Raw genomic sequence first — 24261 nt, forward strand, 5'->3', positions numbered from 1 at the left:
ACCCACCATTCCCAGTAATTTGTGCAACTCCCGCTGGGTGGTAGGCATGGGATACTCCATAATCACTGCAACCTTGGCGTTTAGAGGTCGCACCTGCCCGCGTCCCACCTCTCTGCCCAAGTACGTCACTGTGGCCTTAGCAAATTCACATTTAGCTAGATTAAGGGTTAAAGAGGCCTGAGCTAAACGGTGGAATACTTGGCGCAGAGTGTACAAATGGTCCAACCATGTTTTAGTGTAGATTACCATATAATCTAGGTAAGCACTATAGTTGGAGAGGCCATAGAGGACCTTATTCACCAATCTCTGGAACGTCACAGGTGCATTACACATCCCAAATGCCATGACAGTGTACTGCACAAAGTTGTCGGGCGTTACAAAAGCTGAAATGGTAGGTTTGGTTAAGGGGACTTGCCAGTTACCTTTGAGGAGATGTAATTTAGTCACATACATATTGAGCTGTACCAATACTGTCCACATAATCCTCAATTCTAGGGAGTGGGTATGAGTCAGCAACAGTAACGGAGTTTACTTTATGGACGTCCGTGATAAAACGAGGTGAACCATCTGACTTCGCTTCTCGCAAGCATGGCGAGCTCCAGGGGTTCTGACTGGGCTCTGCCAAACCGTGTTGTAGGAGGTACTCAGTTTCCTGTTTCATCAACAAGCGTTTGGTGGGATTTACGCGATAAGGGTGTTGCTTGATGGGCTTTGCGTTTTGGGCATCTATGTCATGTTTAAGCACTGTAGTGCGTGTCAGCACATCACCAAATAAACAGGGGTACTCGTGAACCAAACTAGCTACGTCGTCTTGTTGCTCGGGAGACAGGTGATCAAGCTGACTCCGGAATGATTTTAACACTTCAGAGTTAGGTAAGTGGGGCCTAGAACAACTGGAGTAGTTCAGTTTTAAACCATCAGCCTTGTCTGTGCTTTCTACCTCTGAGTGACTGAAGACAGCTACAGGAGCACAGCTCCCAGTGGGTTCGGATTGGCGTCGGGAGTGGTATAACTTAAATATGTTTATATGGCAAACACGGGTTTTACGTCTTCGATTCGAGCATGGCTTTTAAGGTTTGATGCCACCGTTCTAAAGCTCCTTGGGATTCTGGGTGACAGGCAGAGGACACAACCTGCTTGATATTTAGGCTTTTAGCCACTTGCTTGAATAATTTCGACTGGAAGTCAGAACCTTGATCTTGTTAGGGTGCCTGGGTCGTCGACCCAGTGTTTTGTGTTTTTGGTTCTTTGATTTTGTTATTTCATTATATTCTAGTTTTGCTTTATGGGTTATAGGATTATTCTTAGTTTAGGTTCTCTGGGTGGGTTTTGTTAGAGTTTTAGTGTTCTGGTTTTCTGTCTGTGATCCATAGTTGCTGTCTCCCCTGTCTGCTGTATCCCCGTGTCCAGTCAGTGTCTGTGTCTGCCCTGGTCCCACGTCTCTGTTCCCTTTGTTGTAGTGCCTGCCTGTGAGTGTGTCCGTAAGTTCAGTCTGTGTTATGTTTCCTGTTTTACTTTGAAAGTCTGTGTCTCATGTAAATGCATCTGGTTTTGCTTCCTTTTTCTCGTTAGGCCTGATTTGCCCCAGCTGTGTTTCCCTCCTGTTACCTATTCCCTGATTGCTCCCTCTGTGTATTTAAGCCCTGTGTTCCTCTGTGTCCGTGGTGCGATCTACCCTAATTTTGCTGTGTGTTCTGTCTGCGTAACCTTATTTTGTATTCCTAGTTTTGTTACCCTTCTGAGTAGTAATGGCCAAATGAAGCTTGTATTGAAAAACGGTTCATTACTTGAAGCTTTTCAACACAGTCCTCTCTGGTGACATCTGGTGGCGAAAATTATGAAGCATGAAGCATGATTTTAGCAGGGTGGAAGCAAAACAGAAAAGATGAGAGGGAATTCATGACAATGTTTATATGAAGCGAAATGTGAAGTGTGGTTTGGATCTTCTTTTGCTGGAGGTTCGGTCAATTTTGTTTGGAGAGTGATGAAACCTGCAGCTGCAGAATCTAGCGAAAAAAAAGAGTTAAACACAGAGCGCGGACCCGCCGATGCATCAAAATCTGATTCTGATGCGTCGGGTCCGCGCTCTGTGTGTACGTTTTTATGCAGAATCCGTAAACCTGCTCTCATTTGCTGTTTTAGCTGTTTTGTGTTTGACAAAATTTTGTGAGGTTTAACCTGAGATTCTGCGTTTCAGGCAAAATAAATTTATATTTCAAAATCAATTCAGGATTTTAATGAATCAATATGACTTTATTCAATTTAGAATCGATTGTAATCAGAAAATCGATAATCAAAACCCACCCCTACTCATGAACTTGCAAAGTAAAAACATGATCCATTTAAGGTAGCCCTTTTTTCATTTTATATTATTTAATAAGAGAATTTGTTTTACTGTGCGATGGCTGAGTCTGTTTCTTTTCTTGGAGATAATTTCTCCTGCCTGAGAAGCAGTTACGTGCGAAATGAAGCTTCGGACGTCACTGGTCACGTGACTTTAGCCAAACGAATCAAGCTTCGACACAGTGCTTCTGAACCAGTGTGTTGTTTTTTTCGACACACGCTCCGGAGCGTCAGCTTCAAGCGGGCCATCACTACTTTGGAGTTTAGCATTAAATCTGAGTTTGAGTTCACGTTTTGCCTCCGAGTGTCTGCACTTTGGGTCCTCCTACTACCACTCCTGCCTGCACACAGCCTTCACATGACAGATCTGTTTAAATGACTTTGGGCAGGCCGAATACAGGAAAAAACTTAGTTAGAGCTCTCACAACCGACTTTGCTGTAATTTTGTGTGGTGGAATAGCCTCAGGGAAACGTGTAGCTGCACACATAATAGTGAGTAAATATTGGTTTCCTGACTTTGTTCTCATTAGTGGTCCTACGCAGTGTACTATGACGTGATCGATTGGTTGATCCACTACTGGGATGGGACATAATGGTGTAGGGCAGGGGTCTCAAACTCAAATGAGCCGCGGGCCACTTCTGGCACCATCATCTCCTTGGAGGGCCACTTTAGTGTCCAAGTAGTACAAAAAACCAAACACAAAAACACCCACTAATATTTCCTAAAATGTGGTGTTTTTTTTTTTTTTATTTAATTCCAAATATTGTGTAACAAGACAAAATCGCAAACATGAACTCAATTTTTTTTTCACTGTTAACTATCTGAAGCCTTTCAGTTTCATTTGTCATACGCAAGTTAGCACTGGGTCAACATTGCAATGAAATGTATTTGACGAGCAGCAGACAGTCACTCTGCAGTATAGTACAGTATAGTGCAGTAGTTTCATTGAACTACCAAATAAACAGCTCTTTCTGGCCAGACACGTGGCAGCACTTTTGCTACAATTTTGTTTGTATTTAACAAAATAAAAATGCAGGCATAAGCGTACACATTAGTTTTCGACTGCAAATGAAAATTGTTTTCTTTCCAAATAAATCTCTCACTGAACTAACACAGCCCTCAACATGTTTGAATTCTCTTGTTACCTCGGCCAGGTCCACGGCTCCGAACCGTGGTAAGGAGACCTCTGGCTAATACTTTGGGTTCCGTATCGGGCTCGTAGCCGGGAACTAGCTTTACTGTCTGGGTCAACTTTGCTAGCGAGACACAGAAAGAATGAAAGGCTGCTCCAGCAGAACTTATTGTTTTGGAGGAAAACACGAACACAGTGTAAAGTCAAGTCTTAATAGCTTACTGGGCTCGTCAGGCACTCTTTTTGGCTGCAGTGGTTATTTTTATATTTACATGGTAAATGGCCTGTATTTATATAGCGCTTTACTAGTCCCTAAGGATCCCAAAGCGCTTTACACACCCAGTCATCCACCCATTCACACACTGGTGATGGCAAGCTACATTGTAGCCACAGCCGCCCTGGGGCGCACTGACAGAGGCGAGGCTGCCGAACACTGGCGCCACCGGGCCCTCTGACCACCACCAGTAGGCAACAGGTGAAGTGTCTTGCCCAAGAACACAACGACCGAGACTGTCCAAGCCGGGGCTTGAACCGGCAACCTTCCGTTCCGATGCTTCCATCTCCCTTTTCTGCTCGGTAGCACCTCGTACTTTTCACTTTCCTTTTTCTCCCTCCCTCACGCTCACACACACACAGCGGGAGGGGCGGTCCCACACGTTATCCCTGCAGCATGGACTATGAGGCTACAGTCTTAAAGGACCATGCGTGTAACATTATGCCGTCGTATTAAATAATTTTTCGTATAATAATTTTTAAAAAATATTTCTTCACATCAATATGCGGGCCGCAAGTAGAGGTGACGTGGGCCGCAAATGGCCCGCGGGCCGCAAGTAGAGGTGACGTGGGCCGCAAATGGCCCGCGGGCTGCGAGTTTGAGACCCCTGGTGTAGGGGGTATAACCTGATTTGGTTTACCCGCAAGTTGACACACATGGCAACTACAGCAGAAGGCTGCCACATCACGTTTCATACCAGGCCAAAAGAAGTGTTTTAATAGTAGCTGATATGTTTTTGTGATGCCCAAATGTCCCGACCACTGGCTTTCATGAGCAAGCGCCAGGATCTTGGGTCGATACATAGTGGGTATGACAATCCGCTTGACCATACTCCAGTCCACACTCCCTGCAGCCAATGGAGACCACTGACGTATTAGCAAATTTTGTTCTATGAAATAGGCTTGTTGCTCATGGTTGGCTTGCTCAGCACTTACCACACGCTTAAAACATTGCTGCAATGATTCATCAGCCAACTGGGCCGCCGACAGATTTTCTCTGGTTAAAGGCAGTGGAATGTCTTTTACAGATGGACCAGGCTCCTCAGGGTTCACCAAGTCTGGGGGAGACAAAATATTGTTTTCTTTAGGTAACACAGCACCATCTTCAGAAAATGAGGTCATCGGGACAAAATCAGAGAGTGTAATGTCGCCATCATTACGGGCTTGTGCACGAGTAAACACACAGGCTGGGTACAGCTTTGGGGTCACAGAAACATCTGGGGCATCACAACTGAGGGGCTTATCTAGAACCTCCAGACTAGGACGCACTAATCCGCCCACAATATCATTTCCCAACAACATGCACGCATAGAAACAGCTGCGTTTTAAAAAATACCAGTGTAGGTGTGGACATAGCGTACAGCGTTAGTAGTGTATTTTATTACTACCTGTAATTTATTGCAGTTTACTTGCTTAATTGTTTACTAAATGTTTGAGGTGTGAAATAAACCGCAATGGCGAAAATTTTTCTTATAAATCAAAGGGGGGAACCACTGCTTTAAAGCGCGGCCACCACCTCCTGGGCTTTGCCAGTCAGTTTACACTGCAATAAAAGAGGCCAGATCTCACTAGGCTACTGCAAAGCACCAGCAATGCGCTCAAATACTGCAAAATAAGAATCCACCTCAGCCTCTTTAAAAGCGGTCACTAAAGAAATGCAGTTACTAATGTCATAAGGAGTAGCAGACATGGGGGCAGAACCTGGACGATCCGCGGAGACAGATGAGGCTTGTGGCTGAGACTCCAGCTCTAGCTCACGCACCCTCACTGCTTCTGCCTCTATCTCTAGCGTAGAGCAGGGTGATATGACCAAAATTATTTATCATGATATACATTTGAAAATTTGCGATAATGATATAACTGACGATATAACTGACACTAGAAAAAACACTTTACAACTCCACAACTTTATCTGTGCAAAAAAAACCCAAAAACATCAATGTATTTTCACTTAAACAAGCAGCTGTGTTTTATTTGCATTATTCAATTCAATTCAATTTTATTTATATAGCGCCAAATCACAACAAAAGTCGCCTCAAGGCGCTTCATAGGTATAGAGAAAAACCCAAAAATCATATGACCCCCTATGAGCAAGCACTTTGCTGACAGTGGGAAGGAAAAACTCCCTTTTAACAGGAAGAAACCTCCGGCAGAACCAGGCTCAGGCAGGGGCGGCCATCTGCTGCGACCGGTTGGGGTGAGAGAAGGAAGACAGGATGAAAGACATGCTGTGGAAGAGAGACAGAGATTAATAACAGATATGATTCGATGCAGAGAGGTCTATTAACACATAGTGAGTGAGAAAGGTGACCGGAAAGGAAAAACTCAATGCATCATGGGAATCCCCGGCAGCCTACGTCTATTGCAGCATAACTAAGGGAGGATTCAGGGTCACCTGGTCCAGACCTAACTATATGCTTTAGCAAAAACGAATGTTTTAAGCCTAATCTTGAAAGTAGAGTGTCTGTCTCCCGAATCCAAACTGGAAGCTGGTTCCACAGAAGAGGGGCCTGAAAACTGAAGGCTCTGCCTCCCATTCTACTTTTAAATACTCTAGGAACAACAAGTAGGCGTGCAGTGCGAGAGCGAAGTGCTCTAATAGGGTGATATGGTACTACAAGGTCATTAAGATAAGATGGGGCCTGATTATTTAAGACCTTGTATGTGAGGAGCAGGATTTTGAATTCAATTCTGGATTTAACAGGAAGCCAATGAAGGGAAGCCAAAACAGGAGAAATATGCTCTCTCTTTCTAGTCCATGTCAGTACTCTTGCTGCAGCATTTTGGATTAGCTGAAGGCTTTTCAGCGAGTTTTTAGGACATCCTGATAATAATGAATTACAGTAGTCCAGCCTGGAAGTAATAAATGCATGAACTAGTTTTTCAGCGTCACTAAGAGACAGGATATTTCTAATTTTAGAGATGTTGCGCAAATGGAAGAAAGCGGTCTTACATATTTGTTTAATATGTGCGCTGAAGGACATGTCCTGGTCAAAAATGACTCCAAGGTTCCTCACAGCGTTACTGGAGGCCAAGGTAATGCCATCCAGAGTAAGAATCTGGTTAGATACCATATTTCTAAGATTTTCAGGGCCGAGTACAATAACCTCAGTTTTATCTGAATTAAGAAGCAGAAAGTTAGCGGCCATCCAGGTCTTTGTCTTTAAGACATTCCTGCAGTTTAACTAATTGGTGTGTGTTACCTGGCTTCATGGATAGATAGAGCTGGGTGGCATCTGCATAGCAGTGAAAATGTATGCTATGTCTTCTAATGATGCTGCCTAGGGGAAGCATGTATAATGTAAACAGAATTGGTCCTGGCACCGAACCCTGTGGAACACCATAATTGACCTTAGTGTGTGAAGAGGACTCTCCATTTACATGAACAAATTGGAGTCTATTCAATTCAATTCAATTCAATTCAATTTTATTTATATAGCGCCAAATCACAACAAAAGTGGCCTCAAGGCGCTTTATATTGTACAGTAGATAGCACAATAATAAATACAGAGAAAAACCCAACAATCATATGACCCCCTATGAGCAAGCACTTTGGCGACAGTGGGAAGGAAAAACTCCCTTTTAATAGGAAGAAACCTCCGGCAGAACCAGGCTCAGGGAGGGGCGGGGCCATCTGCTGCGACCGGTTGGGGTGAAAGAAGGAAAACAGGATAAAGACATGCTGTGGAAGAGAGACAGAGATTAATAACAGATATGATTTGATGCAGAGAGGTCTATTAACACATAGTGAGTGAGAAAGGTGACTGGAAAGGAAAAACTCAATGCATCATGGGAATCCCCGGCAGCCTACGTCTATTGCAGCATAACTAAGGGAGGATTCAGGGTCACCTGGTCCAGCCCTAACTATATGCTTTAGCAAAAAGGAAAGTTTTAAGCCTAATCTTGAAAGTAGAGATAGTGTCTGTCTCCCGAATCCAAACTGGAAGCTGGTTCCACAGAAGAGGGGCCTGAAAACTGAAGGCTCTCCCTCCCATTCTACTTTTAAATACTCTAGGAACAACAAGTAGGCCTGCAGAGCGAGAGCGAAGTGCTCTAATAGGGTGATATGGCACTACAAGGTCATTAAGATAAGATGGGGCCTGATTATTTAAGACCTTGTATGTGAGGAGCAGGATTTTGAATTCAATTCTGGATTTAACAGGAAGCCAATGAAGGGAAGCCAAAACAGGAGAAATATGCTCTCTCTTTCTAGTCCATGTCAGTACTCTTGCTGCAGCATTTTGGATTAGCTGAAGACTTTTCAGCGAGTTTTTAGGACATCCTGATAATAAAGAATTACAGTAGTCCAGCCTGGAAGTAATAAATGCATGAACTAGTTTTTCAGCGTCACTCTGAGACAGGATATTTCTAATTTTAGAGATGTTGTGCAAATGGAAGAAAGCAGTCTTACATATTTGTTTAATATGTGCGTTGAAGGACATGTCCTGGTCAAAAATTACTCCAAGGTTCCTCACAGCATTACTGGAGGCCAAGGTAATGCCATCCAGAGTAAGAATCTGGTTAGATACCATATTTCTAAGATTTTCAGGGCCGAGTACAATAACCTCAGTTTTATCTGAATTAAGAAGCAGAAAGTTAGCGGCCATCCAGGTCTTTATGTCTTTAAGACATTCCTGCAGTTTAACTAATTGGTGTGTGTTACCTGGCTTCATGGATAGATAGAGCTGGGTGGCATCTGCATAGCAGTGAAAATGTATGCTATGTCTTCTAATGATGCTGCCTAGGGGAAGCATGTATAATGTAAATAGAATTGGTCCTAGCACTGAACCCTGTGGAACACCATAATTGACCTTAGTGTGTGAAGAGGACTCTCCATTTACTTGAACAAATTGGAGTCTATTAGATAGATATGATACAAACCACTGCAGCACAGTACCTGTAATACCTACAGCATGTTCTAATCGCTCTAATAGGATATTATGATCAACAGTATCAAACGCAGCACTAAGGTCTAGCAGGACAAGCACAGAGATGAGTCCACTGTCAGAGGCCATAAGAAGATCATTTGTAACCTTCACTAAAGCTGTTTCTGTGCTGTGATGAGCTCTGAAACTTGACTGAAACTCTTCAAATAAGCCATTCCTCTGCAGATGATCTGTTAGCTGTTTGACAACTACTCTTTCAAGGATTTTTGATATGAAAGGAAGGTTGGAGATTGGCCTATAATTAGCTAAGACAGCTGGGTCTAGAGATGGCTTTTTAAGGTTTAACTACAGCCACCTTGAAGGCCTGTGGTACATAGCCGATTATTAGAGATAGGTTGATCATATTTAAGATTGAAGAATTAATTAATGGCAGGACTTCTTTGAGCAGTTTTGTAGGAATGGGGTCTAAAAGACACGTTGATGGTTTCGAGGAAGTAATTATTGAAGTTAACTCAGAAAGATCAATTGGAGAAAAAGAGTCTAACTTAACATTGATGGTACTAAAAGTGGCTGTAGATAATATTACATCTGTGGGATGATTATTGGTAATTTTTTCTCTAATGATAAAAATTTTATTTGTGAAGAAGTTCATGAAATCATTACTAGTTAACGTTAAAGGGATGGTTGGCTCAGTAGAGCTCTGACTTTTTGTCAGCCTGGCTACAGTGCTGAAGAGAAACCTGGGGTTGTTCTTATTTTCTTCAATCAGTGACGAATAGTAAGATGTTCTGGCTTTGCGGAGGGCTTTCTTATAAAGCAGCAAACTATTTCTCCAGGCTAAATGATGATCCTCTAAATTTGTGACACGCCATTTCCTCTCCAGCTTACGAGTCATCTGCTTTAGGCTACGTGTTTGAGAATTATACCACGGAGTCAGGTACTTCTGATTTGAGACCTTAGTTTTCAGAGGAGCTACAGTATCCAGAGTCGTACGTAGTGAGGAGGTAAAATTATTAACAAGATAATCGACCTCTGTTGGAGTAGCGTTCAGATAGCTGCTCTGCTCTGTGTTGGTACAGGGCATTGAAGATGATAACAGTGGGTGGATTATATTCTTAAACTTAGTTACAGCACTTTCAGAAAGACATCTACTTTGATAAAGTCTACTCTCCACTGCTGTGTAATCAATTATTGTAAATGTAAATGTTATCAGGAAATGATCAGACAGCAGAGGGTTTTCAGGAAACACTGTTAAATGTTCAGTTTCTATGCCATATGTTAAAACAAGATCTAGAGTGTGATTAAAGTGGTGGGTGGGTTCTTTTACATTTTGAGAGAAGCCAATTGAGTCTAATAACAGATTAAATGCGATGTTGAGGCTGTCATTTTTAGCATCTACATGGATGTTAAAATCACCCACAATAATTATTTTATCTGAGCTGAGCACTAAATCAGATAAAAAGTCTGAGAAATCAGAGAGAAACTCTGTGTAAGGCCCAGGTGGACGATAGATAATAACAAGTAAGACTGGTTTCTGAGTTTTACAGCTGGGGTGGACGAGGCTAAGCATCAGGCTTTCAAATGAATTAAAAGTCTGTTTTGGTCTTTGGTTGATTAATAGGCTGGTGTGAAAAATTGCTGCCACACCGCCCCCTCGGCCTGTGCTTCGAGATTTCTGGTAGTTAGAATGACTCGGGGGTGTTGATTCGTTTAAACTAACATAATCATCCTGCTGCAACCAGGTTTCTGTAAGTCGATTTGTTGATCAATTATTAAGTCATGTACTAACAGAGACTTGGAGGAGAGAGACCTAATATTTAATAATCCACATTTCACTGTTTTACTCTTTGGTTCAGATGTGGATACTGTATTGTTCTTTCTTTGTGATTTTTCATGTTTAAGTTGTTTATTGCTGGTTTTTAGTTTGTTTTTTGTCTGTTTGGGAGCTGACACAGTCTCAATGGAAATTGGGGGGGTGTAACAAGAGGAGAGAAGCTGCAGAGAGGCGTGCAAGACTGAAACTCTGCTTCCTGGTCCCAACTCTGGATAGTCATATTTTGGGGGGTTTAATGAATTTGGCCAGGTTTCTAGAAATGAGAGCTGCTCCATCCAAAGTGGGATGGATACCGTTTCTCCTAACAAGACCAGGTTTCCTCCAGAAGGTTTGCCAATTATCTATGAAGCCCACATCGTTTCTGGGACACCACTCAGACAGCCAGCAATTTAAGGAGAACATGCGGCTAAACATGTCACTCCTGGTCTGATTGGGGAGGGGAGCAGAGAAAACTACAGAGTCCGACATTGTTTTGGCAAAGTTACACACCGATTCAATATTGATTTTAGTGACCTCCGATTGGCGTACCCAGGTGTCATTACTGCCGACGTGAATTATGATCTTACTGAATTTACGTTTACCCTTAGCCAGCAGTTTTAAATTTCCTTCAATGTCGCCTGCTCTGGCCCCTGGAAGACAATTGACTATGGTTGCCAGTGTCTCTAGCTTCACATGTCTGAGAACAGAATCACCAATTACCAGAGTTTGACCCCCGGCGGGTGTGTCGCCGAGTGGGGAAAAACGGTTAGACACATGAACAGGTTGGTGGTGTACCTGGGGCTTCTGTTTAAGACTATGCTTCCTCCTCACCGTCACCCAGCCGCCCTCTTTCCCCAGCTGCTTGGGGTCTGAGTCTATTAGATAGATATGATACAAAATATGATACATTAAAGTTATAGAAAAAAACGTAACAGTGCAAATGCAAATTCCTTGCTCACAGTTTAACCAAAAGGCATTTCCAGTGGAAATTGACCGACATATCCTCAGCATAACCATGTATGATATCCACAAAACTTAAAAAGAGGTTATACACCGACAATACGGTAATATTATGTTGAAGAACAGTACATATCACTCCGCGAGGCTCCTGCCTACGATAGCCGTAATGATCCGACAATCCATCAAGCGGTGCGGGTCCGTAGCTTGGCAAAGTTGTACTAAAACATTTGACAGATTTTCGAGCGCCATGTGCCACATAAAATCATTTCGAGGTCAGTAAACACAACCAGAATTCATACATAAGGCACACAGGATTATAAGGGGCACTGTCGATTTTCAGAAAAATCAAAGGATTGATTTTAAGTGTGCCGTATTTTCCAAAAAATACGTTAATAACGACGCCCGCTAGCATGCTCTACCAAAAAATAAATAAATAAATAAATAAAATAAAATTTTTATTTATATAGCACCTTTCAAGACAGAATCACAAAGTGCTGCACATAAGATTGCAAGTCATAAAAATATTTAAAAAAGACAAAATAAAACGGGCAACAAATTAACCAAAGCAGTTTTAAAAAGGTGAGTTTTGAGTTGTTTTTTAAAAACAGCTACTGAGTCCACAGTTCTTAATGTTTTGGGGGAGAGAGATCCACAGTCTAGGGGCCACAGTGGCAAAAGCTCTATCACCCTTAGTTCTCCTCTTAGTATTTTTTTTATAGCAAGTAAGCCCTGATCAGATGACCTCAGGGACCTGCTAGGGACATAGGGCTGTAGCAGATCAAAGATGTAGGCTGGTGCCAGTCCGTGCACAGCTCTGTAAGTCAAGACCAGGATCTTAAAATGGACTCTAAATTCAACAGGGACTGAGATAACAATGGTGTCACATGGGAGTACTTGCAGGATTTTGTCAAAAGCCTAGCTGCAGCATTTCTCACAACCTGCAGACAATCCAGAGAACCTTAGCCGAGTCACATAAACAGCGAGTTACAATAATCCAAGCGTGAGGAAATAAATGCATGTATAGCAATCTCCAGTTCAGATCGAGATAAAAATCGGGCTTAGCTTAGCCACATTTCTTAAATGATAAAAACAAGACCGAACCAGAGATTTCACATGCCCATCCAATGTGAGAGTCGAGTCAAAAGTGACTTAATTTATTTAGTGACCTAAATTCCTGATAGAGGATTTAACATAGAGTGAGAGAGGACCAAGGGCTTTCACTATCTGCGATAAAAATCTATCAGGGGCGCATACGAGGACTTCAGTTTTCCCCTCGTTGAGTTGGAGAAAATTTGCAGCCATCCAACATTTGAAACGTACAACTGAATATCATCAGCATAACAGTGATAAGAAATGTCCTCAAAAGAGCCCATTATATGCTGGAGAGGGAGAAGATATATTAAAAACAATAAAGGCCCCAAAACTGAACCTTGAGGGACACCATAAGTAAGGGAGGTAGAGGATGACCTAAAATCAGAGACTGCCACAGAAAAGGATCGGTGATGGAGATATGAGGAGAACCACTCTAAGGCAGTACCAGATACACCAACCCAATTTTTTAGCGTTTCAAAGAGGGTGTGGTGGTCAACTGTGTCAAAAGCTGATGCGAGGTCCAACATAAGTAGAACAGAGCATTTTCCTGCATCATTATTCATCAAAATATCACTAGAGACCCTAAGAAGGGCTGTCTCCATGGAGTAAAATCTACGAAAACCGAACTGAAACTTATCGCAAATGCCAAAACTTATTGCAAATGCCAGTGCTTTCTTGTGTATCTGACAGACGAAAGCTAAACCAGTTCCACACCACTGAAGTTGCAGCATTTTTACAAACCAATTCTGGTTCATCCATTTCATTCAACGATCCGCTTTCACCCTTCTCATTCTCCATCGCCGCCATGCTTTTTCTGCCATGTGCGTATGAAAATACAGGCACTGCTCACGCGCGTTTTACCCACATTCTATTGCGATATTTGATTTTCTTATCGTTGCCCAACATTATACCGGTATTACCGTAAACGGTATGATATGCCCCAGCCCTACTCCAGCCTTCCTATCTCTAGCTCTAATTGAGCTCGCCTGACCTGAGCCTTCTCCTCCGCCTCCAAATGGAGCCGTACCAGACGCACATTTAGCCAGGCCCCGTCCCGTGCTTCTGAACTTCCAGAGGAGAAGGGATCATAGCGAGGGAGCGTGCTCTAATAATACTAAGTTCAGCTGTATACCAGGTTTAACAAACAAAGTGCAACACTGTGAACAGGTTAAGCAAACAAAGTTCAAAAGAGAGGCAGACGAGGGGGACACTGCATGTTCACTTCTGAGCAGTAGCCCCCATAGTGTGAAGGCTCATCAGCCTTTTATATCCACAGTGCACACAATCAGCCAGTCATTTCCTGTTGGAGTGTCATGGGATCCCCAGGCAGCCAATCGTCTGCGTGGACTGGCACACTTCAATCTGCATAAAAGAGGGCTGGCACAGGTCTCCCAGTAACCAATCATCCACGAGTCCTAGCACACTTGGATTTGCATAAATATAAAAAGGCATTCTCATTCCCAAGGCTCAGGGCCGTAACACTCCTCCCCTTAAAATACAAAACTTGGTTTTGTATACACAGACTTCACAGTTCATAACAGGAAATAAAACAAGTCATACTCACAACTGGGAGAGGCCATCAGCCAGTACATCTTCTGATCCCTTTATGTGCCGAATCTCTAAGTTGTACTCTTACAGCAGCAGGGCCCATCGCATGAGGCGTTCGTTGTGGTTAAACATTCGGGAAAGGAATACAAGCAGATTATGATCTGTGTACACTACAATGGGTAATGTGCCAGACCCCAAGTACACATGGAAGTCCTGAAGAGCTAGCAACAGAGCCAATGTCTCCTTCTCAATGGTGGAGTAATTTACCTGATGCTTGTTAAACTTGTGGGAGAAGTAACAAATGGGGTGGTCCAATCCCTGCAAGTCTTCTTGCAACAGTACTGCCCCAGCCCCAACAGCACTGGCATCAACCTCTAACTTGAACGGGCGCGTCAAGTTGGGTGCAGCTAACACAGGAGTGTGGCATAAGAGGGTTTTTACACTTTCAAAGGCGCCTTGACACTCATCAGACCATGGGAACTCAACCTTAGGGCTCAGCCGTAACAGCTATAAAGAAAAACACACAGTGAAGATTATTGGCAAGATTATCCTTTAACGATAACTACAAGAACCAACACTGACTGCAGTTAGCAGAACTCTTGGAGAGTAGTAAGTGAGTGGTGGTGTATAAATGCTGACCTCTCAATTGGCCGCAGGTGAGGAGACACGCCAGTGTACGGTGACTCCGGCCCAAGGTGGAGACAGGGGCTCAGAGGCAAAACACCTGTACTGACCCAGACAGGATACTCACATTTTGGGGGGTTTAATAAATTTGGTCAGATTTCTGGAAATAAGAGCAGCTCCATCCAAAGTGGGATCGATGCCGTCTCTGCTAACAAGACCGGGTCTCCTCCAGAAAGTTTCCCAATTATCCATAAAGCCCACATTCAAGTGTTTCTCTACATGATAAAGAAAAAGCTGTTGTGACAAAGAAGGAATCCGTTCGCATGACTGTTTGGAGTTAAATTATAACAGATAAGACAAAGTTCTGATAGCTCATTGTCCAGCCTGTTCGTTTTTTGTTATTCAGTTGTTTATTGCATTGCTCATTAGTTAAAAACTATGTCCCATTTTCTTGCTCACGATTTCAGTGTCATACCTCAGTTGACCGAGCCTTCAGAAGAAACCAGGTTCTTTGGGAATCTGTTCTGTGCAGCAGCAGAGAGAGAACAGCAGACAGGAGAGAAGATACTGGAGCTGTTATCATCAGTATGCAGATATAAAAGATTCCCTTTAAAAGAGACGTGGTGTGATTTCCTCATGGACCTGTACTATTATACATCGAAAACAGGCTTGAGTGTCCTTCCATCATTACAGTCAGTTTTCCAGTCAGCTCCTGCAGTCTGGTCCATAAACCTCTCAAAGAGAAAGACCTCCATCCTCCTGGAAGTGCTGAAACTCCAACCAGAGAAGAAACAAGTGGAGCTGACAGGCTGCTCACATGAAGAGAGTGAAGTACTGAGTTTACTTCAGTGTCTGCCTTATATCTCACAGCTCAGGTAAATGAAATGTTCTTCACATGATTAAATCTGTATGAAGAAATGTGCAATTTTACATGACTGACTTTACATATGGATTGTTGTGGGGACAACCTGTTCACAGAGATGAGGGTTGCTCCAAAGTAATCAATATTCCAGGGATGAGTCAGGGAAGCCTTATCAAAAACATTCCGAAACTGAGACAAAAAATTGTCATAGGTTATTTCAGGATTAGCGCACAGCACCACCTGTGCCCATGCCAGAGCGCAATCCCGTAGAAGCTGGCCAAAATACGAGATCTTAAGCCCATTATTAGAGAAAGCATGCGGCTGCTAAGCGTGTCTTTCCCAGGATTAAAGGTGTTAACTACCTTGTCTGTAGATTTGTTAATTAAATTTCCATAACAGCAGGTAACAGTGTAATCGTTCCTTGGAATTAGTGAAATGGCCAAAGCAAAAAAAAAAAACAACCCAAAAACCTAATTAATTCATTGGCCCTAGCTGAGGTTAGAAACTTCCGATTTGAAAAATTACATTAGCTTAAAATACACTATACTGAATCGGTATTACTCTTTTATGACACGCTGTTCTTAGAAGAAAATCCCAAATGTTTATAGTTTTAAAATTTTTTAATAAACTATAATACAAAGAACTGAGATTTCTTTTCTATATAAATCTGTTTCAGCTGCTTTCGTTTGATAAGGTAAAATATGTTAGTATATTTTTTCAGTTAAATATTTTTGTACCTCTTTCCAGTTACTGAATGCTTTTTTTCAATTTTCCTTCCAGTTTCTCTCCTTTATTTTTACTCTCAAGCCAAACTAAGTTAATGTGGGAAGAAGCAGATGGAGAACAGCAACCAGGAGAGAAGATACTGGAGCTGTTATCATCAGTGTGCAAACGTGGAACTTTCCCTTTTACTTACAGACAGATAGCTGTTGAATATCAGTGTGACTTCCTGCTGGATCTGTACTCCTACGTAAAGGACTGTGAGACTAAAGCAGGCTTGAGTGTCCTTCCATCATTACAGTCAGTTTTCCAGTCAGCTCCTGCAGTCTGGTCCATAAACCTCTCAGAGAGAAAGACCTCCATCCTCCTGGAAGTGCTGAAACTCCAACCAGAGAAGAAACACGTGGAGCTGACAGGCTGCTCACATGAAGAGAGTGAAGTGAGGAGTTTCCTGCAGTGTCTGCCTTATATCTCACAGCTCAGGTAAATGAAATTTTCTTCACACGAGTCAAATATCTGTAAGAAAAGATGTGCTGTGACAAGAAGTGATGGAAATATTTGAAGCTCCATAAATTGTAAAGTGGTGATTTTGTCTTGTGCTATTTGTTTGTCATCAGCATCATATTTGTGACTTTATCTACATGGATCATATTGTAAATGTATTCAGACTCTGTCATATTTCAAAGGGAAACGTGCTCAGTACACCACTGTGTTTCACTGACTTGTTCAGCAGTTTGTTGCTATGAAGTTTCATATTTTCTATAAATCTCAGATGAAACAGGATCTAAAATAAAGAAGTTCTCATCAGAAAGGTTGAATTTGATTTAGATGTGATAGATGTAGAAATGAATTGATTTCATGTTAAATCCAATAAGTTGATGTAAGTTGTGTGAAAGAAGGTGAGCATGTGACTGAGCTCATGCAGCAGAGAGGAGAGTGTTGGAGTGCACACATGTGTTTGATGGAAACTTGCATGTTTGACCTGCAGCAGAATCATGAAATGATGTGAATAAGAAGAAGAATGTAGCTCAGTGCTGACAAGTCAGTCCTGTTTAAAGCTGCTCTTAAAACAACAACAACGTGACATCAAATGTTTAAAGTCAAAGTTCAAACTGTTTGTGGCTTTTTGAAAATGAGAGCAGCTTCAAAATCAAAGCAGCTGTGAACCATCTCTATGCTGCAGTGATATAGCCAGAAACATCCTTTACACCTGAATCCATCATCGTCATGGAAACAACATAAAGCCAAACTCAATGAGTCCTTCAGTGAGTAACTCAGTAAATGAATGAGTTACATGAAGCTGCGCTTTATCTCCTGACTTTGTTGAACTTTACTGAGCATGATGATGATGATGATGATGGTAGCAGCTCTATAGTGAGCAGCAGATGAAGATTTCAGACAGCAGAGAGTCTTCATCACTTTGTGTGTCCACCTGCAGATGTAGCAGATGTGTTAGAGCAGGATGAGTGTTTGTGTTGTAAGAGTGTGAAACAGTGTTCAGCTGCTCTGATGGAAGATGTGTTTAACATGGAGCTTCATTATGTACAGGAAGGACAAGATGGAGTCCATCAGTAGTGTGTGGTTGTTTTTATGCAGCTCACATCTAATCATCACTAAATGTTTCCTTCTTATTGTTCCAGTGTTGAGTTTTGGGATCGAGGTGAAGCAGTCAGGTTCTTTGTGAATCTGTTCTGTGCAGCAGCAGAGAGAGAACAGCAGACAGGAGAGAAGATACTGGAGCTGTTATCATCAGTGTGCAGATTTGATACATTCCCTTTTGATGGCTATGATGATGATGATCATGATTTGGAGAAATATCGGTGCCATCTCCTCCTAAATTTGTGCTCTGACGTGAAGGACTGTGAGACTAAAACAGGCTTGAGTGTCCTTCCATCATTACAGTCAGTTTTCCAGTCAGCTCCTGCAGTCTGGTCCATAAACCTCTCAAAGAGAAAGACCTCCATCCTCCTGGAAGTGCTGAAACTCCAACCAGAGAAGAAACAAGTGGAGCTGACAGGCTGCTCACATGAAGAGAGTGAAATGAGGAGTTTCCTGCAGTGTCTGCCTTATATCTCACAGCTCAGGTAAATGAAATGTTCTTCACATGATTAACTCTACATAAAATGAAGTGCTCCCTGAAACAACACTGGAAATATTTTACGTTCTATCAATTATAACTTAATTGTAACTTGTGCCTTGTATGCATTTGTAATTGCTCTGTTATCAGTTTTATTTTTATTAGTTTTTATCTATGTAGGCTACTAAAGGATAGGGTAGGGGAAGTTAAAGTAAAAGGAAAAATGTGCCACTAGCTAGAGTCATAGGAGGACTAAGGTGCAGAAGAATGACTGGAGTCACAGGTAAAACTGTTTTGACTCGTATTAAACGTCAGTTTCATAAACAGGAATGACAATATGAAAATAGAATACAATAATAGCAATAACAGTAATACCCCAGAATCCTATCTGAGCTCAGATATGTCTGTCATGCCGGCTTAATAGTCAGTGTTTAGTTAAGTGAAATCCTGAAGGTCAGATGTCTGTGATTGGTGCGATTTCGTCCGACCGCACTGTTGCAATTGTTCTTGAGGGAAGAGCAACCTGCCCTTCTGGGCCAACCTGGAATGACTATGGTTCTTTCAAAGGGAAAAGCTAACTGTCTCCCTTGTCAAGGAAGAAATCCAGGTCTCACGATCTCACAAAAAACCAAGCATGTAAACAACAGTGCTATCACTGATTAAAATCACATTCCATGGTTATGTATATGGCCATATGTAAATAATGCAAGTGCTTTAACCAGAACAAGTACAAACCATTAATTCTAATTTCTAATAATATTCTTTACAGTGCTGCTTAATCATGGAATGTAATTTATTGAATCACAATCAGCTTATTGGTTCATAAAAGCTGATTACACAGCAGTGGAGAGTAGACTTTATCACAGTAGATGTCTTTCTGAAAGTGCTGTAACTAAGTTTAAGAATATAATCCACCCACTGTTATCATCTTCAATGGCCTGTACCAACATAGAGCAGAGCAGCTATCTGAACGCTACCCCAACAGAGGTCGATTATCTTGTTAATAATTTTACCTCCTCACTACGTATGACTCTGGATACTGTAGCTCCTGTGAAAACTAAGGTCTCAAATCAGAAGTACCTGACTCCGTGGTATAATTCTCAAACACGTAGCCTAAAGCAGACAACTCGTAAGCTGGAGAGGAAATGGCGTGTCACAAATTTAGAAGATCATCATTTAGCCTGGAGAAATAGTTTGCTGCTTTATAAGAAAGCCCTCCGCAAAGCCAGAACATCTTACTATTCGTCACTGATTGAAGAAAATAAGAACAACCCCAGGTTTCTCTTCAGCACTGTAGCCAGGCTGACAAAATGTCAGAGCTCTATTGAGCCAACAATCCCTTTAACGTTAACTAGTAATGACTTCATGAACTTCTTCACAAATAAAATTTTTATCATTAGAGAAAAAATTACCAATAATCATCCCACAGATGTAATATTATCTACAGCCACTTTTAGTACCATCAATGTTAAGTTAGACTCTTTTTCTCCAATTGATCTTTCTGAGTTAACTTCAATAATTAATTTCTCCAAACCATCAACGTGTCTTTTACACCCCATTCCTACAAAACTGCTCAAAGAAGTCCTGCCATTAATTAATTCTTCGATCTTAAATATGATCAACCTATCTCTAATAATCGGCTATGTACCACAGGCCTTCAAGGTGGCTGTAGTTAAACCTTTACTTAAAAAGCCATCTCTAGACCCAACTGTCTTAGCTAATTATAGGCCAATCTCCAACCTTCCTTTCATATCAAAAATCCTTGAAAGAGTAGTTGTCAAACAGCTAACAGATCATCTGCAGAGGAATGGCTTATTTGAAGAGTTTCAGTCAGGTTTCAGAGCTCATCACAGCACAGAAACAGCTTTAGTGAAGGTTACAAATGATCTTCTTATGGCCTCTGACAGTGGACTCATCTCTGTGCTTGTCCTGCTAGACCTCAGTGCAGCGTTCGACACTATCGATCATAATATCCTATTAGAGCGATTAGAACATGCTGTAGGTATTACAGGTACTGCACTGCAGTGGTTTGTATCATATCTATCTAATAGACTCCAATTTGTGCATGTAAATGGAGAGTCCTCTTCACCCACTGAGGTCAATTATGGTGTTCCACAGGGTTCAGTGCTAGGACCAATTCTATTTACACTATACATGCTACCCCTAGGCAGCATCATTAGAAGACATAGCATACATTTTCACTGCTATGCAGATGCCACCCAGCTCTATCTATCCATGAAGCCAGGTATCACACACCAATTAGTTAAACTGCAGGAATGTCTTAAAGACATAAAGACCTGGATGGCCGCTAACTTTCTGCTTCTTAATTCAGATAAAACTGAGGTTATTGTACTCGGCCCTGAAAATCTTAGAAATATGGTATCTAACCAGAGTCTTACTCTGGATGGCATTACCTTGGCCTCCAGTAATGCTGTGAGGAACCTTGGAGACATTTTTGACCAGGACATGTCCTTCAACGCACATATTAAATAAATATGTAAGACTGCTTTCTTCCATTTGCGCAACATCTCTAAAATTAGAAATATCCTGTCTCAGAGTGACGCTGAAAAACTAGTTCATGCATTCATCACTTCCAGGCTGGACTACTGTAATTCATTATTATCAGGATGTCCTAAAAACTCCCTGAAAAGTCTTCAGCTAATCCAAAATGCTGCAGCAAGAGTACTGACAGGGACTAGAAAGAGAGAGCATATTTCTCCTGTTTTGGCTTCCCTTCATTGGCTTCCTGTTAAATCCAGAATTGAATTCAAAATCCTGCTCCTCACATACAAGGTCTTAAATAATCAGGCCCCATCTTATCTTTTTTTTCTTTTGCCTGTCCCATTTGGTTCTTTAGCCGTCAGAATTGTTGTCTGAAGACCAACAAGGATACCCAATGGATTTACTTTACCATCACGGCCTTGCCGTATTGGTCCATTTGATCAACCTTTGTTGTTATTATTTATTTTATTTTATTTTCAGTTGTTACAGACGGGACAGACATGACTGAGGGATAGGAAAGGGAGAAAGAAAGATGAAAAAGATGAAGGAAAAGAAAAACAGAAGGGAAGAGGGGCAGTGAGAAAGGGCACTTAAAAAGAGAAAAAACATCTCCTGGATCACCTGTTGAGAGAAAAAGAAGAGAAAACAAGCAAAAAAAAAAAACCCAAAACAGAGCAACATACTAAACACAACACCATCACGTTAATCTAGCTAAGTGTAAACAGCAGTAAATATTAAATATTGAATGTTGTTGTGTAGCAAGCAGGACCGACAGCGCACATTGTGCTTGGAAATAGCAGCCAATAAAGGTGTAGTTTATGTCTATGAACAGTGAACACCCGTGTGCACACCTGTGTGGATCAGCGCGCTTGTATTCAAAGGTTTCCCCATGTAACGATCTGCTAGAGGATGTAGAGAGCCATAGCCCTGTCCCCAGGGCATGAAGCAGGCATGGAGGAGATCCAGGCTCCAGACATCCAGATGCCCCAGAGTGCGAGAGCCCAAGGAGGACCACCGGAGGGGCATCCGTGTCACCCTCCTGGGAAGAGCTGAGGAGAGCTCCAGATGATGGGTCACCCAGTAGCCACGGAGCAGAAGCCAGAGGGGGCTGCACTGGCGTGCCCGCTGGCTCTGCCGGCAGCCAGCTGCGCCAGAGTGAACCGAGCCACAGGCCCAGAGACCGGAGGCCCGAGGGCCCCCTTTGACCCGGAAGAGGCCTGACCGAGCAACAGGCACCAGGCCCCGCCAAGTAGTCACCGGGTGTGAGCTGGTACATACCTGAGCGCCCAGCCCCGGACACCAAGAACCACCAACGCACCGACCTCTGAGGGCATCAGTTACCGGCAGGGAGTGTGGTGAGGGGAGATAGGCCTTTGGAGGGCCTGGGAGTTCCCAGAGAGGTGGAGTCTAAGACCCGACCTGACATATAGACACAGACAAACAGGCACACACAGACACAAACATGCATTCCCACCCTCATTCACACATATACAAATACTCAGCACTCACCCAACGTAGGGATAGACATACATGGACACTGTACACACAATCACAGTCCCCAAACAAACTCTATACCCCAGGTCCAGGTACCCTCGCCCCTGGAGGGGGAAACGGCACCTAGACCCAGGAGATGTTACCCTTTCCCCCGGGGTGGAGGCAAGCAGACCACCCCAGGCTCCGCAGCAGCAGGGAGGCCCCGCATCCCAGATCCCAATCGGACGGCCAACACTTCCTCCCAGCCCCCCCGCCCCGATGGCCAGCAGAGAACAGGGGTGTGTGAAGACCCCAAATCTCCCTCCTCTCGCTCATGTGTAGTGTTGCTGTGTGTTGTTCTAAGGTGCATTTAAAACACGGGAGAGCATGGTGCTGCTGCCGGAGAGCAGCAGGTGTTAGCACGGCCCCTCCCGAGAATCCTCAATGCCTACATGGGTTTAAAATTGAGAGGTGGGCACCGGCGCCAGAGGTGGGGTTGAATACACAGACCGTCCACTGGATGCCGTTAACGTGCCCACCCTCAAGGCCCTATATGTATGTGTTATGAGACTGTGAGTAATGTGGATGTCTAAGTTGTGGAATAAAATTGAGGCACAGGTGGCCAGAAGGGGACGGGGGGGGAATGCCTCCCCTGCACCCTGGTGACACACCCGCACCCCAAGGCCCCACTTGTGTGGGTGGGTGTGTTGGAGCATCAAGATGGACGCAGCCGGGGATGGGGAGGAAAACAAGGGAGGAGCAAGATGCCCCTCCCTGGGGCCAGCTCCCCCGCTGACCCCAGTAGGCACCCCTGTCCTTCGGCACCCACCAAGCCAAGGGAGCCCAGGCCCATCCAGATCGGGCCCACGGCAGCAGGACCACCCAGCCCCACAGGACCCGGGGCAGTCCACCCGACCCCACCGCAGAGGAAACTGTACCCACCCTAACATTCAATCATCTCCCAGACTGCAAAAGACAGTAGACACCCAGGTTAAGTTTATTCTCCACCTCTCTTATGACTCTCCCCCACCTGCAGAGTGGACTCCTGCAGGTATGGAACAAACTCCCTGTCAGTTGAAGAGCCCCCTAGTTAGGCCGATGCGCCAGAGGCCCCCTGCGCCAGGGCTGAGCCCCCGTGCACCCACCCGCCCACAACCTCGGCGACACACCAACAAGGACCTTAGCCCCCAAGGCCCAGCCAGAGCCCTAGCACGGAGGTGAAGCACCCCCGAACCCCAAGCCCCCACGCCTGCCCTGGATCCACTCAGGGGCAGCCAGGCTACCAGGCCAGTAACCTACGTCCGCCAGCACAGACCCTCCCCCAGCCCTGCTGCACGTAGCCACAAGGAGAGCACCCTCTAAGAGCAACCAGAGCCACTAACCAGGTTATGACCACACCCCCTGGGTTAAGCCCTCCAGGGATAACGTCCCTAGGGATTCTCCAGACAGCCTAAGCCTGTCCCTACCTCCACATCAACCACAATGGCAAAGGTGGGACCAAACCACGACCCCCCACGCCCGCTAGGTGATGGAGCCGATCAAAGGAGCCCAGAGGGACTGATCTAATGTGGTGGCAGAGGCTGTCTCGAGACTAATGTGATCTATTAGATGGTTTCTAAATTGGCTAGAATTAAGATTATTTTTATTTTTCCAGTTCATGAGGACCGTTTTCTTGGCGATGCATAGGGCAGTAAAAACCATCTGGACTGTATTAGTTTCTGTAGTGACATCATCCAATTTGCCCAACAAGCACACTAAAGGGGAGGTTGGAATTTTACATTTCAGACACTTTGATAAGTCTTCACATATCCTGCGGCAAAACTTCTGCACTGGTGGACAGAACCAAAGAGTGTGGATGTAATTGTCTGGTGTATTGCCTTGACAGTGTGAGCAGTTGTTAGAAGATGTAAAGCCCATCTGGAACATCCGATGACCTGTATAGTGCACTCTATGTA

At 43.5% G+C, this 24261-nt stretch overlaps 1 long non-coding RNA gene across 1 annotated transcript; it reads right to left on the reverse strand.

Annotated features, from left to right (window-relative positions):
• Nucleotides 1-1643: 1643 nt before the first annotated feature.
• Nucleotides 1644-18262, reverse strand: LOC112843942 (uncharacterized). The gene is made up of 3 exons (XR_003216493.1): nt 18106-18262; nt 17856-17857; nt 1644-1653 (listed from the first exon to the last, which is right to left on the reverse strand). It is a non-coding gene; the product is annotated as an uncharacterized LOC112843942 (long non-coding RNA).
• Between the last annotated feature and the right edge of the window lie 5999 nt (nt 18263-24261).

This window comes from Oreochromis niloticus, linkage group LG23 (genome assembly GCF_001858045.2).
Source record: "Oreochromis niloticus isolate F11D_XX linkage group LG23, O_niloticus_UMD_NMBU, whole genome shotgun sequence".
Taxonomy (NCBI): Eukaryota; Metazoa; Chordata; class Actinopteri; order Cichliformes; family Cichlidae; genus Oreochromis; species Oreochromis niloticus.